Here is a 19,561-nt window from a genome sequence, read left to right on the forward strand (position 1 = left end):
GCCGGGGTTTTGTTCTGCCTCGAGCGGGTCACAGCATTTTACAGCATGCAAGGGAAGCTTTTCCGCTGCACTCAGGAAAATCTGCAACGCGACAATTTACGCGTACATTAAAGCACAATACAAATTCCAACGAGCGTTTACTACTGCTTTCGTGAACATGCCGTGTTCGAGTTTTGCACGCGACATCTAGTCTTCAACGTAAACCTACAAAAATGAAATCTACACCTGCCTTAACCGCAGTTGGAGGATTAACTTATCGCGTGTGACGCTAAGGTAAACCTACACTGCTGCAGTTGGTGCAAAAAAAGTGGTGGTTTAGTTAATGTAACTGCTCACGTTCAGCGTGTTTGGAGGGTTGATAGAGCAAGAAAAATTGCAATAGAAGAATTCGTTTTTATGATGGTGTTTTGCAGTTAAAAGGATAATAATTGTTCCTGCAGGTAACAAATGCGGGAATGGTGCAGTATGTCGTAACTAATGGAGGACGCGCGATTCTTTGCCATCGTACGATGAATGGTTGTTCTGGAGAGCAACCCGCTTTAAAAACGGTTTCCATCTGAATCTTTTGACCTAAATTTGCTTAAAAAGTTCTGTTGAGCAATAAATGGTTTGCTTGTGATGTACACATTTTATGTTGTGCAGGAATTGTATTACATGCTTCAATGATGTCATTCATTTGCATCGTGTTTGTTTGTTGATTCGTGGAAGCATTTGTATAATACATACGCTACAATTTTACTTTTAAGCATTATTAATGAAAAAAAAGGTAATTTGTTTAAAGTAGGATTAAAATGATTCGAATGCATTCACGAGCAATCATTATGAGATCTATGTTATTAGCTATGTATTATTACTATCTGCACAGTTCTAATTTCTCATAACATAATTCAACATAATTTCTGTATTTTTTTAGTACATTACTGATTAGGAAACAGATCATTGATTGAGAAAAGAAATCGCTGCTTTTGAAATTTATGGTAAAAGCTACTCCTAAATGATTAGCATCAAACCATCACTCTATACTTCTCCACATTCATTCCATCATTCTATCGATCTGATGACGCGTGGGAGCACCCGAGATGATGATCGCCCGCCGATTCGTCCCGCATTCCAGATGCTGATGGTTAAGCTGACGCCAGTACAGCACGCCCCGATGATCTCATCAATCGTCGCGTTCGTGAGATTCAGCCACATTACACCATCCAGCCGCCTCCGACTGTGCGACCGTCCCAAGATATCGACCTCGGCTCGGGTGCGTGCCGCAACATGTTCCTACTACCGTAATACCGGCGCTCGACGGCTTTGTTTACGTGAACGGCGTAGCGTGTTGCGCTAGAATGACTTTGTCAAAAGTGAGCAACGGAAGCTTCGCCAAAAGTCAGCAAATTTCGCGACTTTACACACACCCACAGTCAGCCGCCCCCTCCTGCCCGTCGATCCATCACGGTCGGAAGGGTTCGTTCGGGGGTGACATGGCCCCGATCAGGTGGTTCTGAACGGGGAAAAACGGTTTCGTGAATGGTGTTGGTGCTGAAAATGATGTAATCGCACCACACTCCTTCCACCGCTGGGTGGTTTAGTGCTTGTTTTCGGCTAGGCGTTTTATATTGTTTATAGCTTTCCCATCCGGTGGTTCGTGTGAAGCAAAAGCAAGAAACAAAAAACAAAAACCAAAAAAAAACGAACAAAAAGGATGTGTAATTTTGTTTCACTTGTTGTTTTATGATTTACGCTCGAACAACTACCGATAATGTGCCCGGGCTGGGGGACTAAGTGCTGGAGTGGGGGGAAATGGGGAGAAAGAAAACGAGAGACCAAAAGTGTACAAGACGAAGCAGCACTGCTGGATTGCAAGAAAGTTAGCACACTTTTCTCCGCCTGGTACACACACACTTCGCTCCGCTCGTTTGCACGAGAACGTCGCTGGTTTGATGGTAGAGCAAAGTTTTAGTGAAAGCTAGCAGACAGCGGCAGCGGAAAAGGCGTAGAAAAGCTTTGTGCGTTTTGTTTGCCGAGGCGTCAAAAGAACAATACCATTGTTGGAAAAGTTCAAACACTGATTCAGCTTCTGGGGGGGGGGGGGGGGGGGCATTTAAAACGGGTGTGGCGGCGAGGTGTGTAAATCGTACGAGAGACGGTGGAGACAAATAACTGAATGGATTTTTCGCATTAGGCGCAGAGCAGCCAGCTTCTTTGGCTGTATCGGGTTTCCCTGCGGATGTAAAGTTGTTGTAAACGAAGGGAAAATAATAGATTTGAAGCTTTTATTTTGCTTGAATTGTTTAAAGCACTACCTACATTGCAAACTTATTTTGTAAAACAAATATTCTAAATGTAGACAATCATTCCCCGTGCACAGGTGCACACATCACATTGAATTAATGATTTGCGCTCGGAGCCCTACGAGCTGATGCAAACATAAACATTTCAAAAACTATTCACCCTCCAGCTTGCTCCCGGCCACGGCGGTCAGGGTAAACTCATTTCATTCCATTTTCCGATTTAATAAATAAATAACTCAATTATTACTGTTTGCACGGAATGCAATTGCACTTCCCGCCCACCGTTCGTGTAGTTATTTTTTTTACAAATCCCACCACCACAAGACTACACATACATACCACCCGCTGCAACATCCCTCGCTCCATTCCCTTGTTTTCTTGCAGCGGGGTGTGGCTGTGTGGGGCTAATTGTTTTATGATGCTTGTGGGCAATAATAGTGATGGAGACGATTTATTAAGTGACTCAAGTGAATGCAATCCATCGTTTCAAAGTGTTGGAAGCGCTAAAGCTGCCGTTTTATACTTTTTCCTCACAAACACGCACACAACTCCAATTGACACGAAATGTGTCACAATCGAACGAGTTCAGTGTTTTTGTTTGCTTCGGTGTCACGGATCCGTGCACATGGGTGGGTTTGCAATATTAGTGGTGTGTGTTTTTGTATTTGTTTGTTTTTTTTTTCGTTAAATGCTCTGCCAATTGAAGCACACTAATAAACTGATGCGTGTGTTCAGATCAGACGTACCCTGGGGAGCGTCATCTCGTCGCATTCAAGACCGAGTGACCTACTGAAGAAGCGCCATCTCCGGACAGGTTGTTGATTTTTCTTCCCCTCGTTTCTTTCACTCTGTCCTGCAGTAGAAAAAAGAAGCACTCACACACAACAGACTGAATCACAGAGCCACCGATGTCGATTAATAATACCGGGCCGGATGTGTCGAGGTGCCAAAGAAAAATGGTATAACAAAATCAGTAGCACACGAAAAAAAAAATGAGAAAGTGGAAAATAATTAAATAAATATCAGTCATCAGACTCACACATTACTTATCCCCCTTTGCAGCAACGATGGTGTGTGTGTATAGAGCGAAAAAAAGACACGTGCACGGTCGTGTAGAAAAGCGAAAACTGATGATCGAGCGATTTATTTCTAGTTTCGAGGCCGTTTTTCCCTGGCCTTTTACTCTAACGCGTGTACCAATTATCCCTTGAGTTTTCTTTCTTATTTTTTTATTTTTTGGTTTCCCGTTCAGCCATGGGTTCCGCAATATTTATTTCCCAACCACCGGGATAGAGCATCCGATCGGCAGGGGAACATAATTGAGACGAACGGAAGTTGGACTAGCTAAAACCTGACACAGTTGAAGCTTGAAGTTGCCATTCGAGAAAGGTCTCGCTGAGGAGAAGGCACCTTAACCTGAAGTATCGGGCAGACCCGTGGAGCGGGCTCATTGCCCCACTTGCCCTCGTGGATGTAATTATTCGAGACGTTCGAGAAATCGCTGCTCACTGAACCCTATTTAAACAATTGGTTAATGAATCGGAAGAAAATGGGCTGTGCTCCGTTCCGTTACTTTGGATCGGGCTGGAAGCGGGAAACGAGGCTAAACAGGCGGCCACAGTGACAGTTGCTTTGCTTCGGTTTATTTGTGACCTGTCAAAACAGGCGGGCATGACGCGGTTCGGTTGCTCTAGATCGAGTACAGTTTAATCCTGTCAATATTTGATCGAATTGGCAAAGAGAAAAACGGTTGCGCGCACCCTCCAAACTTCCATCCACAATTCGATTCAATTATGAAGCCGCGGAAACGTAACATTGTTTCACCGTTGCTGGTAGTGAAATGCGACCTGCTTTTGTGTTTCGTTTTCGCTCACCGGGATCAACATTTTCCAACATGCGTTGATGCTTGTGCAGATGTGTGGCCACTGTTGACCACGTGGACAAGTCAGCTCAACTCCATTTGCCACGGTATATTATTCACGTTCGCTCGAAATGAGTATGCTTTAGTGGCAAAAAAAATCCACCAAGCATCTGCGCAACTCGTGCCCAATGTTGCGTTCACCTCGTCTCCCGTCTTAGTGTAATTGAATAATTTGTTACCTACGCCAACTTATATGAGCACATTTTTCTCCGCCTTTCGTTGCGTATTGTAACATTTTGTTTTCCCGTTTTTTATGATATGCTTTGCATCCTTTATCCGGTGGTACGGTGGTGAAATAAATTGAACAGGCTTTTTATACTTTGGGTTTTTGTAACTGTTTTTGTACTTTCATTCGTCGTTGATCAAGGATTTTTCGCATAATATTTTATGCATTTACCTCTGAACTCAGCATTGGATGTGGACAACAACATATGCCCTAGATCCTTGTGTGAATAAAAGGGACAAGGGAGTTTTTGTTGTTGTTGTGGTGACTGTGTGAGAACAAAATTTTCCATTTACCTGTGATTATTCTCCGAAATTGAAAACTATTTGATGGATTGGCTTTTGTTCACCGTATGTTGAGGATACACAAAGCAAAAACTCGAAAATATGGCATGGAATTGCACTATTGTGTCACCATTGTTGGGACTGATAGACAGTGATCGATTGAAAAAATGGAAATCGATGCGGGGAAAATACGCTTTTCAATGATGCTATATGCAATATTGATGTTAAAAATATTGCTTAGAATTCTGAAACTATGAAATTGTTGCATGCATTCGCAGTCATGTTTGGCTGCATGGAACAAATTTGAGAGTGTCATGCTCGTTTGTTGTGTTGTTGACATGTTTCAAAGCCTTCTAACATATTAAACATAATGGTACCACATCCCTTGCAAGTGCCAACACTTCAATGCTTAGTAAAAATGTCACTAACTGTGTCAGTACTCCAACCGTTTGCAGTCTTTTAGAAAGCTGTACTTATTTATATGCACCATCATCATGCCCCTCCCGGCCGGATGTCTCTGAACATGATTGGTTGAAGCTATTCTACAGCTGCAGTAAGGGTTTTCACTGCCCTACCTTAACTATCCTCTTGTTTTCAGCTCCATTACTCTACTTCTAAAGCCCAATAACAAAGTTGCAATTACGCCAAAGCTAGCTACTGCTGCTATCCGGTTTTCGAAAGTAGTTGCACCCTCATGGCAAAAGCAAGCAGCAACAAAAAAAGCTCGATATAAAAGAATGTATTTTCCTTATACTGTGTGACCTTCTCTACACTTACCTACTAAGGGGAGAGCGGTAAGAGAAGCTTGCACAAAGCTTATGTGCCTTTTTCCTTTTCTCGCTGTTTGGTCCGTAATGGTCAACCCAAACTCGCCGCCGCCCAACCCACGACGAAGAGGAACTAGGTCGGGAAAACTATTTTTAATCTGCCCGCTTAAACCATTACCTACTGAAGTTTATTCGCGGGCGGAACAAGAAGGCGTCCATCTACGCTAAGCTTCGTCACCAACGTTTTACTTACTGCTGCTTGAGGCATGGGGAGGGCGGTGTGTAGGGGTCATCTTTCATACCCGGTTTTATTTTGGTTTGGAGCATCGTGTGCTGCTGCTGCTCCCACGCTGGCTATAGCTTCCCTTCCGTTCACTAATCTTTCAGATCGTAATTTAGAGAAGCAAAAAAAAAAGAAGAAACGATGTTCCGTAGGGTGAGAGGTTGAAGCATTCGCACATGGGTGATGTGTTGCAACTGGACAATCGATCGACCTCCAGGTTCCCTGGGAAACCTTTTTGCGCTCGCTTTGACACTTTCTTCTCTTACCGTGCTCAGAATAGGTTCGGGGAGGCTAGTCGGTGAGCACTATAGAGCCGTTTAAAATTTGTGACTCAGCATAAAGTGTGACGCTCAATAGTGGTCGTTTTCCTACCGAACGATGAAAATGATTACAGTTTGGCAAAATTGATGGACCTAAGTTTAGGAACTCGGAAAAGAATGGCATTCCTGTAATGGCAATGCACGATAAGTTGTGCTGTGCATTCTTGTGGAATGAAATGTTAGACTTGCAGGAGTTGGTCATATTTTTTTCGACATCTCCTTGAGTAATGAGAACATTTCAGTTGTTTTCAGTGCGTGATTGATGAGCCACTGCGTACATGGTTTATTTTGAGTGAATTTGTGCTCTCAAAGGAACAGTTGGAATGCAGCTTTTAATGAAATAAAAATAAAATCAACAATCAATAATTTTTTCTTACATATTTTTTTTATATTTTGTCATTGTACTTACGTAATATTACTTTTAAGTAAATAATTTGTGTTATTTTTTATCTGCTATTTAACTATTTTTGTATTTATTTGTCGCATTCAATGTCGTATGCCCTATAACGGGCTATTTTGCTCTTCTATATTTTGAATAGTTATCTAGCAAGAGACACGCGTAGCCCGTCTGGCACGTGTCGACAAATACGAGGGACGTTGAGTTTCCATTCAACATTGCCACCCACCTTAATCTAACCCTCTTTCTTTTCATGTTTCTTGTCGAACACTTCAATAAGTTTTTTTTAATACCATTCTCAAATAGCATTGCTTTTACTTTTATGAACATTGTTGTACTGGCAACAGCAGTAAACAGATTTCCTCCCAAGTGTTTGCCGCATTTAGTCACACAAAATGCGAAAAGTTCAATTGGAAGGGAAAATTCAACGCAGCTCTAGAGATCTCTGCGTGCAAGAATTACCCTGCGAAGCACATAATGCATTGATAGAGATTATTCATTGAATACCGAAGCATCTCACCTGCACTCAATGCGACGGGAATCGTGTTTGTATTTGTGATATCGCTACATAATACTGTGAATTCTTGCACATATCATATTGTATCTGGCACGCAGAGTAAAGTGATCCACAATACAGAACGGTTTCAAACGGACACGCACTTCGAAAGAAAAATGACAGACAGGAAGGAAAACGGAGCACGGTTTCCGTTTCGTGTGCCTGGTAAGCAAATAGCTCCACTTGGTCCACTCTATGCATTTTAAAGTCTGCTTTTAAAGTTATTTACTAACCACAGCTACGGTCCACATCCGACGCTATGCCAGTACCTTGGCTACAGAATACCAATGGTCTAACTTTCGATGGAAAGAGGAAAAATGCTTCAGCTCCAGCACAGCAGCGGACACATTAGGCATGGAAAGTTTGTTCGTTCGTGCGAGAGTCAAAATTATTGTGAGAAAAATGAGCTTTTAATAGGCACTTAGCTAAAGACACGACATACGGTGTAGCATAAATATAACTCTCGATGTATAGTTACCGCGGGGTTTCTATGCTACGGTAGATAGTACGGTTGGTGAGGGAGCAGGTGAGCTGCAAAGAGATAGCGAGAGTGTCCACCAGTAGGTCATTTTACGCGATTGGTCGAACGGAATGAAAAAGGGAGAACAAGAAAGTGTGGTACTTTAGGGAGATTTTTTAAAACAGCTTCTGGAACTGACGACCTGTTTTGCTGTTGGAATTGTTTTTTGCTACGTATTCTTAATTTTTTTTTTGAGGGTGTGTGTAAAAAGAAAGTCCTTGATTACTATTTCTCGATTATTTATTTGTATGTGTGCCACAAATAAATATTTTTTTATTTATCAAAGTGAATAAACCAAGGATATTTTAAAATGCTTTGCTCATTAAATTGCATATTTCATTATTACTTTAATAATAATATTATAATAATAATAATAATAATAATAATAATAATAATAATAATAAGTAATAATAATATTTTAATTACATACTCAACTATAGACTGCATTTATTGCTAACAATGATAAATCAAACAAATCATGTGTTTTTGGAATTAAATTCCATGCCTTATATCGCAATAACATAACTAATAAAACAGTTAATTATCGATTATCCTGAATATTACACGTCGACCTCGAATATGTTGAAATAGTACAATACTTGCAATGTGCAGCAATGCTTTTTTGACACTCAATTAATTAAACCCACTCGAAACAACGGGGTGATTTATCGAGACCATGAATTCGTGGTTAACGATTATAATTTGATCAATCTCGTTCCAAAAGCTAACAATTTAAAATATAATGTAATCTATTGTTGTGTTATACTTGCAAATTGCTCATCCTCCACCATGAGCCATTCCACTGGGCAGCTTTATTTGTTTAACACTAATCATGTTCCACCAGAGCTTCCTCCTTCTATCCTAACCAATAATCCACCGCTCACTGATATCGATCACCGAACACCGATTTGCACACAAACTGATACCAAGCTTGTTGGCTAATGTGTACACAGACGACTAGTAAATACACGCATTTGCTATTCGCCAGCGCTTGATCTAGCCGTGCTAAAACAAAACATAAAACCATCAACCACCCGTAGTCTAATTAAGCTAACCGCAATGTCACTATATTTTTGGCCGCATTCGGTGGTTTGGCCGCGCACCATCCTAAACATCGCATCGCACACTATCTAGCTAGCTGTTAGTTTTATTGGCAATTTTGGGCTACTGGCAGGTTTGGCTTAAAACCCCCCAAACGGTTTCGTTGTTTTCCCGCATACGCGATGTCGCCCGGTGGTGCGTTTTACGCGAGAGAAGAAGCACCATGTTGAGCAATGTTTCGATTTTCATAAACATGTCCATAGCTGTTGTGCAAAGAGGACGTGCAGCAACGGTGACAGGCGTCTTGTATGGCTCGCACATATCTGCACCACGGTACGCTTTATTGTGTTTTGTTTTTGTTCAGGGGCTTACCCTCCAAAATGGTTTGCGTTCCACCCGCTGACATACTCCACAATGCTGGGCAGGGACGTACAGACACGAAAAGGTGCTAACGGTTTTCCATTAAAGGTAATGCCTTTATGTTTGCCCGTGTCCTAAGCCTTAGTGCTCGTCTGTGTCCGCCTGTACCCAAGGGCATTATTATGACGGTGTGCTGGGAATAGCCGGCAGTGGTCGAGAATCGAATTGATTGGTAAGGGATGATATTTTTATGGTCATGCCACCGCTGGCACCGAGTACGCGCACTCCACATGTGCGTACGACGATCGCGGGTGGCCTAGTTTTGGGCCAGAATATATAGATACGTTCAATTACTCGACAGGTTTGAATGCGTACCCGTGAGGAATTTGCTTTCACCACCGGTATGTCTTTTGTTTGGGTCCAGCAATAATTTTACAAAATGATTGATGTTTCACTCAATTCCAAACAATCGGCACTGAATTGGTTACGCGTTAAATCAATGATATTCATTCTAACAGAATCGCGTTGCAGCAATATCTTTTTTATGTCGAAAATGGTGAATCATTTTCTACGATCTTAGAAACAAAAAAAAAGTAATAACACTTAGCACACTCCATAAAAGAACCTAAAAATAGCAATAAATTTTAATTTGCTTACTGTTCGTGTGCCGTATTTCTTGTGCTCGTTTTCCACTTCGTCACTCCACGAGGGGCGGCGAGATGGGCCATAATTTTGGTTTAATGGTTCGTGTTGATTCAAATGGGAAAACAAACCCATTGATCGTCGTTTGGTCGGTGGCTTTCGAATGCTCGCGCAAACGTGCGCTCTTGATCCATCGAGGAAATAAATCAACACGAATGAGTGCAAAGTAATCAGACGGTGACATTTAAATAACAAACTTGTGCGAAAGGAACAAGAAAACTTGAACGAAGACTTGTAGAGTATGCAATTAAGCAAATAAACAAATAAGATGAACTTTTTTAAATGTTGTTGTTATTCGTGCTCTATTTGGAGAGACCTCGAAGAGCAGATCGAAAACATCTCGGTTTCAAAATGTGTATGAAACGATCGCGTTGACATGCAAAGAAGAAAAAACGTAACCGGTGCTGTTTATGGATAAAACAACTTTTTAACGCCATCGCATTTCTTATTCTCGTTTTCTACGCAACAAAATCGGCTGGCGGCAAGTCCGCGTCCGTGCTATGACTGGTGTGAGTTTTTAGACATGTCAATAAACTTTGACTTAGTACTAGCATATACTTTTTTTTTGTTTTTGGTTGTTACAGTCATTGAGAAGCATGGCTTTACAACATTGCTGTCATGGGTTCAAACCCATATGCGTAAAACAGCTTAATATGAGTTTTTATATTTGTGCAGTGCAAAATTCTAAATCACCATGTTTTACTGGAATATTTGTGCAATTTCAAAACTAGAATTAAAAATATAGGTTATGCGACTTCCAGGCTTTGCCAAATTCCACTGTGACAGTATCCTAAAACAAAAAAGCATGTATTTCAATTTTCTACCTCGTCACTATGCCAATTAAATGCTTGAACAAAAAAGAAATGCACAAAACTTAGGATATACCCCGACACCATCACAAAGGAGAAAAGCTCATCTATTGGATCGAAAATCGATAAAACCGCTTCCTGCTGTGAAGATGAAAATATGACAATCCGTTCCGTCTTCCACGCCCGCGCGACAACCATCGGAAGCCACAAAATATGGAAGCATATTTGCCTTTTCGGTGCAATTTCCGTCCTGCCCTGCTACCGGCACTCAACTGAAAAGCTTCTCCCATCGGTCTCTCCAGCAGCTTCTTTGAACCGCTAAAACCCGCTCCAAACAATACGGCCGCTGCTGCATTTGCAAAAAGGTAGTCCAGAGCACGTACAATTTGCGAACGACGCCAGTATCCTTGCACGGGTATTACTTTTATCCTTTTTATTTGCCTTAGACACGATACATGAGATAGGCAAGAAGAATAAAAGCACGTCCAAGAGGGTGTGACGAGTACAGCACACTCGAGCTCCAAAACGAAAAGGTGCAATTCAATGTGAAGTTTTCTATCTGTACATGTACTTTTTTTTTTCTTCCTTTCACTATCGCTCGTGAGCCCTTTTTCCACCGCTATGTTGGTCGCGGGGAAATGATCTTCCCACCGGTTTGGACGATAGACAGTTTCGACAGAAAATTGATTTCATAACACCGATCTATTAGATGGAAGACGGATGGCTTGGTGTGTTATATCGAGCATAGCTTACAACGGAGCGCACACCACCTTGCACCTGGTGTGAACTCTCGGATACATCCACTCGGCAGCTGATTGCAATTTGCGGCAGCTCGCTTCTGTGCACGGCAAGCGATTGTACTTGGGGAGGATTGTGAAATGTGGCACACTGTGATCGCCAATCTTCTTTTCACCCGTGCATGATTGCTTCTCGTCCGTCGTAAAGTGGGTGGATCGTGAAATTTAAATAATTTCTTGCCATTTGATCCCCGAGAATTTGTTCGTGTGTCGAGTGGCCCAGATTGGATGAGCGATACGCTTATGTCAGAGCTTTGATGATGCATCAGCTGCACCGCTACAATTCAGGTGGCTTGAGAGGAGAGGAAGGATATTATTGAGCCTTCTCCTATCTAGCTCGCTACAGCTTATCTGATCATTATTTCTATAAATACAATCAATTTTCTATCGAATCGATGTAATCAATTCTAGTGCAACGCAGTTTTTGCTTGATTTGGACAATACGTCGTATGGCTTGCTGGCCCAAGTTTATGATTGATTTTCTACAATACTGCTGTCATTATATAATAATACACACACACACACCAGCATCTCACACACCGATCTCAGGTGCGTAAAAGTAAGCTTACAAGAAATACATCAGAATCTGCTTTTCTCATGAACTTCTCCAGGACGATTTAGGTATTATATTTAATGACACTACGTAATTGATTAGTCAGAGCCTTTGGATTGAATTACGTTGCTCACGAAGCTAGCAGATGTTATTTAATTTATTTCCTTTTTTGCTCGTAGGATAAAATAATGGTTTTATCGTGTTTTTTGTTACAAATTGGAGCGTTTGGTGGTTTCAATTTTATCCATTTTTCAAACAACAAGTCACCATGTGAATGTGAATATCTCATTGAATAGCATAGAAATTCATAGAACTTTTGGACTGTTTGGACCAACTATTTATTAGTATAGAAAAAAGTATCTTTTTATAAATAAAAAATAAATAATACTACAAATAATTTTACATGTAATATACACTAAATTCCAAGCAACTATTTCATTTGTGAACAATTACAATTACGAATACTATGATGATATACTGTATCAACCCACCTCAACACTCAAAAGACGTGGTTGTGCCAGCCGCAATCATTCAATCATTGCGAGTAGAGCTTGATTTGCAAATCAAATCATTTAAATGTGGGTATGGTTCGTTTCGGCGCCATCTTGTACCTTTTTTGTAGCACTGAAAGTGATGTTACGGAGAAAGTTGGCATCACCTTGTTTTGCTCTTTAACATTAGTTTATCGCGAATAAGGCAAACGTAGGAGAAAATGCAACAGTAGTAGTAGCAACGGAAAATAACTTTTCCGTTCGTGCCCGTCGGAAGTCGGAATAAGATACATTTATAGAAGCTCCCAGAGTTCGCGGAACTAAATTTTGAACAACAGCAAAAAATGTTCCCATTCCATTCCAAATTGTTCTGCGTACACTGATTATTTACTTTTCGTCGTCGTCCAGTTCGGTATTCTCCGATTGCTATCCGTTTTTGCGTCCCAAAACCCGTATCACTCCACGCCTCGAGCAGAAACTTTCAACGTTTCATTAGCGTTCGGTTCTCCCACGTGAATTGTCATCTTCCTCGCGCCCGGTTCAGCCGAGCTGTGACCGTCGTGCCGATGCGGTTTGATTGTGAACCGTTGTTTCGTTCAGTGTGCTCTGGTCCATTTCTACCGTCGTCCGGTTGTGTTGCTGTTTGTTGTTTATGCATGCCTTACTTTTCTTCTTCCGGAACTTGCTTTCGCGCGGCAGCTCCGTTTGGAGCGGCGTGTAATTGACTACTTCCGGGATAGAAGACAGGGAGGTTCCAGTGGCGGGCAACGGAACTTCCGGATGGGTAGAAGGGAACAGAGAAATGTTGTCTTGTTTGGCAAAGATCCTCTTGCCAAATACGCAAAACAGATACCGTCGTTGAATTGATTTTACCCCAAACAATTTGATTGTAATTCGTATGCTTTTGGCATTTAAACGCGACCAAACCGTGGGGGCCTCAGCTTGTGACGTGAATGTTGCAATGTGTTGGAACAGATTTGGCTCGAATCTTTTGCCGTGTTTTACTTATCGATTGTATGCTAGCGCCTTGTAGCTTACATGAATCTTTGCCTCGTTTTTAAAGCATAAAATAGATTATCCCAACAGCTTATGACTTTGCATGAGGATGTACTCAAACTTTGGGTAGAACCCAATCAGTGTAAAAAATCCATATCTTAACATATTCCTCCATATGAAATGCTAGCCATCTGGTACCCCGTAAAACCAACGCGTAGAGTTTTACCGGGAACTCCCGCTCTATTCAGTTAGGGCTCATAATCATCGATCGATTGAGGTTTGAAATATTTATCAGAAACGTTCGTCCGCACGCACGCGTGCCTCTTGTTTCCAGTTCCATACTCTGTTTGGGGATGATAGCTCGAATTTGGGTCGCGACCGATCCATAAGGCAACCCAAATTTCGCGCGACACACCCCCACTGCGGGAGTTTTGTACGGAAATTCTATTTCTAAATTAGTGAATTAATTTAGCGCCCTGGCAAACGGAGGCGGATATTGAGCGTGAAATTGTTAGCCGACAATAATTGATTCGGGACGACGATGATGATGAAATAAACATAAATCGGCTTTGCGGATGGGTGGATTCGCCCGAATCCTAGTGTCGCTTTTTCGCTTACTCGTTGTAAGGGACAGCCGATGCCATTTGGTTTTGAATGACGAATCGAATTCTTTATCTACGTTATGTTGTGGTGGCGAAGGAGCGGCTGCTTCGGATGCGGTAGCTAGGGAAGTGTTTTACTCAATTATGCGAATCAATAGTTTAGGCAAAGTATTCATTATTTATCGTGATTTGCAGAATGTGACGCGAAAGTGGTATCGATCAGGGGATGAAAATGGGATTGATTTGTTCCGTGTTCACCCACCAGTTGCACGTTTGCATTAATTTTCGCATTAGGAATGAAACACTTCTGTGGACAGAAAATTGGTAATATTTTGTTTCACTCCTTCCAAATGCCAACGGCAATCGATAAATGTAAATTTAAGCGTACCAATTAGACCATTAACGCAAATTGAATTCAATCATCCTATTACCTCGTCCACACACTTGCGCAGACTTTGGAGCAATAACACCTTGCGCGAGCCCACCCCTGCGGAAACCATATTTCTTATGTTGCTCTCCATCTAAATGTCAGCTCGTAAAAACCACCTGCAGCTTACCTTGCACAGCCAGCAGCGCCTCTCTATGAACCAGATATGGTAGGACACATCGCGTTCCGTCACGGGTGGTTCAGGCGAGCTCATAAAAATGTCGTAATTTCCATTTCACACATGATTTCGTTCTATTTCTCGCCTTGCTCGGTATTGCTAGCGATGTACTTTCGGTCGCGACTGTGCCTGCTAAGGTAGATTGTAAAGTTAGTTTGCTCTTTAACCATTGAAAGTGAACATTTCGCAGCTCACCTCACTCCTTGGAAGCAAATTTAAACCATCAAAAGTAAAGTCAAGCTCACATGGAAATGATTTATGTATTTTCGGTATAAACCTCTTTCCCGCTCCTTCGCTTCGATAAAAGGGCTGTCGGCTACAATCGGGAAGTTTTATGCATATACTTCAATACCATTTCGAACTTTAGTAACGGCTCACTTCACTTCCCCTGCAAGCAGTTGCACTTTAACCCACAATTCCATTGCCCTTGTACACTTATGTCAGCCAGCTGCGACTTACCGGTATCTTAGCTTATCAACACTCCATTTCCACACATACACACGCTCGCTTGTGTGCTTCGAAAAACTCGGAAAAACGATTTATCAAAACCTCACCGTGCACTCCTGGTTCAGAACCTTCCAAGGAATCTATTTTTCGCCCCATCATTGAACACAGTACATCTATGAGTTCTCGAGCAATGATGGAGCTCTCTGTGCTTTGGACACAGAAGTTTCTACCTCTACGCCCTCCTTTTGCTGAATGAGCGGGCAAAAAATACCCGCGAATGCATCAGGGCTGGAGAACCATATGGGACACGTCCCCTTCAGCCAGTATCGATATGTAGTCAATTTAACGGAGGGCCTTTTTGGTCCTTGTTTCAGCGAGGGAGGGAACTGAAAAAAACACGAAATTTGAAACCAGCAAAAAGTGATGAAAGTGAGTGACTAAAGAAGTCGTCATTTTTTTTAGAAAAAAGGCCCAGAAACATCAGCGTTGAAACCATGAGCGGCTCCACACGTAACAAGTAGCAATCATTTACACGTGTCAATGATGGGGAGCGCTCCGTGTGGCCTTACTCTCGACCCCTCGAACCCGTATATAACCCATAAGGATGATGATGACGGAAGGGATATTATATTGTTGGAAAGGAAAATTATGTTACCATTTTTTTAAACGATAGTCCCTGAAACGGAAAACAACCAAACGCGAAGTAACTGTTAATTTGAAATCTGTCGCCTGTCAAACAGGCTTGATTGAGTTTCCCTACAAACACGATGAAAAGAAAATAGCAGATTTATAAAAAAAATTAGAAGAATGAGCTTGAATGAAAATCATAAATACATATTTGCTTTGAGCGATTCAAGTAAAAGAGTTGAGAACAAGGGCTTATATACCGTAGAATTAACAATTCAATTTAGTTGTGAATTAAGACCGATACTGCATCCTTCGAGATGTTTCAATCAACACACTTTTGCTCCTTAGCTGTTTTCGTTATGTCAGCAAGGAAGCAAGCTGGAAAATGTCCATAAAATACAAACAGCTTACCAGTAACAGATTACTATCAAACAGTAGGACTCAATCTCATGTCTGCAACTTCAAACAGGTTTGTGGAACACGATAGCACAAACATTAGGTAGTAACACAATCCTTTCAAAGCAAATCAATTGCATTATTCAGATGCCTTTGCTACATTCGATGCCATCGAATGCAGGTATTACAAATGCAGAGAATGGTTGGAGATGACTTCTGGAGAATCGATTTACTGTGCTATTGGCATCCTTCGATTCAGGAAAGTCATAAAGACAGTTCTGTGCGTAAAGCAATGTTTTTCCATCGCTGAATAACTTAAGCTTGCTACAAACTTTATCGTACTAACAAATTGAATAAGTTATACTGGTCATACAAGTACCGGTTTTTTGTATAAGTCTATTACAATATTTTAAATTTGCATGGTTATAATAACAATTTGATTTGGATTCAAGTTTGGGACACACCAAATCATCCTCAGTAATCAGGAATGAGCAACCAACTGGAATTAGAACAAACCATCTTAGCTGATTCCATTCCTCTGTGTTGCCTCCTGTTCAAAGAAATTCGGACTCTCTTTACGATTTGATTGAAGGTATCTATTTAACTAACCTCGGAAGGATCATCCTTGCCCAAAACTCAAGCTTTCTGTTGTGTCCTCGTTACAACAGTGTATTTTAAATTGCGTTGAAACAAAATCACTCAAATAAAGAATATTCAACCCTTGTTTCCATTCGGTGGGAAGGATGTAGTCGATGCGTCGGGTCTGTTTGAACAATCATTGAATTAGTGCTATGCTAATGCTATTCCTCCTTCCCGGCACGCCCTAACCCTTTTCGTGCATGGTTTTAGGATACTCTTTTTCTGTTTCTGCATACGCTTCCGCAGATGTTTAAGGAGGAGATTCTTTTAGTACAGAAAGGGTCTTTAGAAGTGGTTGGAAGCACATCACAAAAGAGATCAACTGAAAAGGGGGAAACCAAACATTCCGGTGAAGAGTTCCAAAAAAAACACGGTCACAGAAAACGCACCCGAAAAAAGGTTTCGAAAACTTTTTACAAATTCATAGTTGATGTTTTGCAGTTTCGATTTGGAAAGGTTCGCCCGCCCAAAGCCAAAACGCTTTTCTTCTCCACCCCCGAAACGACTATCCCTTTTTCCCGCGCCCGACTGCAATATGGGACAGAAAATCAATGTCATTATCATAAAACATAATTCAAAGTTTGGGCTGGCTTCCCTAGATGCGATCTGGGGAAAATCAAAAGCGGCCGTCCAATTTGGGTGATCACGCAATATTTGCGATTGTGCTTAAGATGTTCGCCCCAGCACGGTGCGTAGGGCTTGACGTTGTGGAACCATTTAATCCCAAGCTTGAGCCCCATGTTGAACAGCGTTAGATTCACAAACATTCTTCTCCATCTGTTTGTCTGGTGGCGCAGGTTGGGGTTCGTGTTTCTCAGTTGCTCGGCTTTTTGTCTATCGATATCCTGGGAGCGTGATAATGTTTATTTCAATAATTCAAATTGACACGCTACTCGTCTACCACCGAACATTCGGTAGGATTGCGGAACGATGTAAGGAGGGGCAGTACAGTGCGGTGTTGGTAGAATAAATCATCCGCTTTGGGAAGCCAATTTGTGGCGATTTGCACTTAAGCGTTAATTCTTAGGAGTGTTTAATAAACTCTCACCACTAACTTGAGCGATGGTTTGTTTGAAAAGGACACGGACAATAGTGTACCCGGTGTTGCTAAACCGGTTTGAAAATAGTGTTAACGAACTGCTGGAGTAAATATGGTCCCAAATGAATTATGTAGAGGAATTTAATATTTTGATATTTTTAAATTTTATGTGTATTTTTTATTTCATATTTTTAATATCGTTGCTTTATATTTTAAAAAAATGATACAGAAATACATAATTGTACAATTGTTACAATAACTTATTACTGAATATCTTGAACACTAAGACAAACCAGCTCACACCTCTAGCAAATAAACCATCCCAAGCTGGAGGGACTAATCAACAAAATTTGATCCACTTTATTGAAGAGATAAAATATTCACCGAACGGTATCCCCTTTTCATCAAGTGGCAAAATAAGATATTATCCAGTTCCGTAATCATAAAGCTCTTTCTCGCTCGCTCGTCCTCTTTCCCAGCAACCTTGAGATGTGGTTAAGCTTTTATCGTTTACCACGGCACCGTTGTCACAGTGTCGATGTACCGATGTGACCGTAAAATTTGGGAGGGCATCCATTCCGGACGCTCTTGAAATAATAATTTATGAATTTTTCAACCACCCTTGGATGGAGTCTGACTAGCAGCAGCCATGATGCTGTCTGGGATGTTTTTTTGAGTTGGAGTGGCCATAAAAATGAGGTTAAGTAGGTAACACCCCTTTCCCGGACCGATCGATCAATATTAGTATTTCACGTATTGTTTATTTTCGAGACGGAATCATTCTCTGCTCTGTTAATTAAGTTGTCAAATAGATTATATTCTTCAATCAGAGATCAATCTTCCAAATTCGTCGGTCAGGATTCATATCTTTTTCGACATGAACAGCTTTGAAAAATGTTAGTTAAATTCAATTACAATAGCATACTGACAATAACAAACTAAATCATTACACTACTTATTAAAGGATATTGCTTTTGCAGGACCAACAAATCCGAAAAAATGCAAAATATGACCCCGACGCTTTACCATTTCAATACATAAACCGCAAACACGAGCATGCAACCGCAAAATTTCCGTTCCTCTACATAGCATATTACCGCTTGCCAAAAGGATGTATTCTACTGAAAACTCGGCAGTATGTGTTTGTGTGTGAATGCGTGTTTGTATTGCGGTACACTCGCTACATAAAAATCGTCGAGTTATACCGATCTCATTGCCGGAGGATAAACTCGTTAATTTGTGGAGCTTGCGCCAATGCAGTTGGTGCGGAGGGAATGCGTTTTCCGAGCTGTTGCCGCTTACCGACTGCTCGAAGGTGTTCTAAATTGAACAAGATTAAATTTAGAGAGGGTGTAATGAAAGAGCTATCGGAGCTGAAATCGCTACAAAGATGAATGCGATTTCATTAAAACATAGCTTCAAAAAGGAACCGTAAACAAATTTAACATTTTAAAGTGGCTTTTTTGCATTTTCATTTTTCAGCACTTGCAGCAAATAAACATTTCCTTCGACGAGGCATTCTTCTGCGATCCAATTTTCCCACAACTCTGTTGATTTATATGAAACTTTTGACACCAAAATTACCTTTCATTTATGCATATTTATTCAAAGGTTTCAAATAAATGATACAATATTTTCCGTTGTCCGAATCCACATACAGAACCATTTGTCTGTACGCCTCACGCAGTTTCATTTCTTCTTTTCAAGCGCTTCTGCTACGTAGCGATTTTGCACCCTGTCCCATGGGGTGACGTTTTGACACACGAATTTTGTTTCGACCCACGGTAAACATTTCCGAGCACCGAGCATATCGGGACAGATTAAACTTGCAAATGTATTCCCAAAACTCATTACAATCAAATTCAAATGAGGAAGAACCCTCCCGGCAGTCTTTATGCGCTACG

The 19,561-nt window shown here is 41.2% G+C and overlaps 1 protein-coding gene across 5 annotated transcripts in view; it reads left to right on the plus strand.

Annotated features, from left to right (window-relative positions):
* Positions 1–19,561, plus strand: part of LOC1279278 (mucin-2) — a 158,153-nt gene that overhangs the window by 28,550 nt on the left and 110,042 nt on the right. The window lies entirely within an intron of this gene.

This window comes from Anopheles gambiae, chromosome 3, assembly GCF_943734735.2.
Source record: "Anopheles gambiae chromosome 3, idAnoGambNW_F1_1, whole genome shotgun sequence".
NCBI lineage: Eukaryota > Metazoa > Arthropoda > Insecta > Diptera > Culicidae > Anopheles > Anopheles gambiae.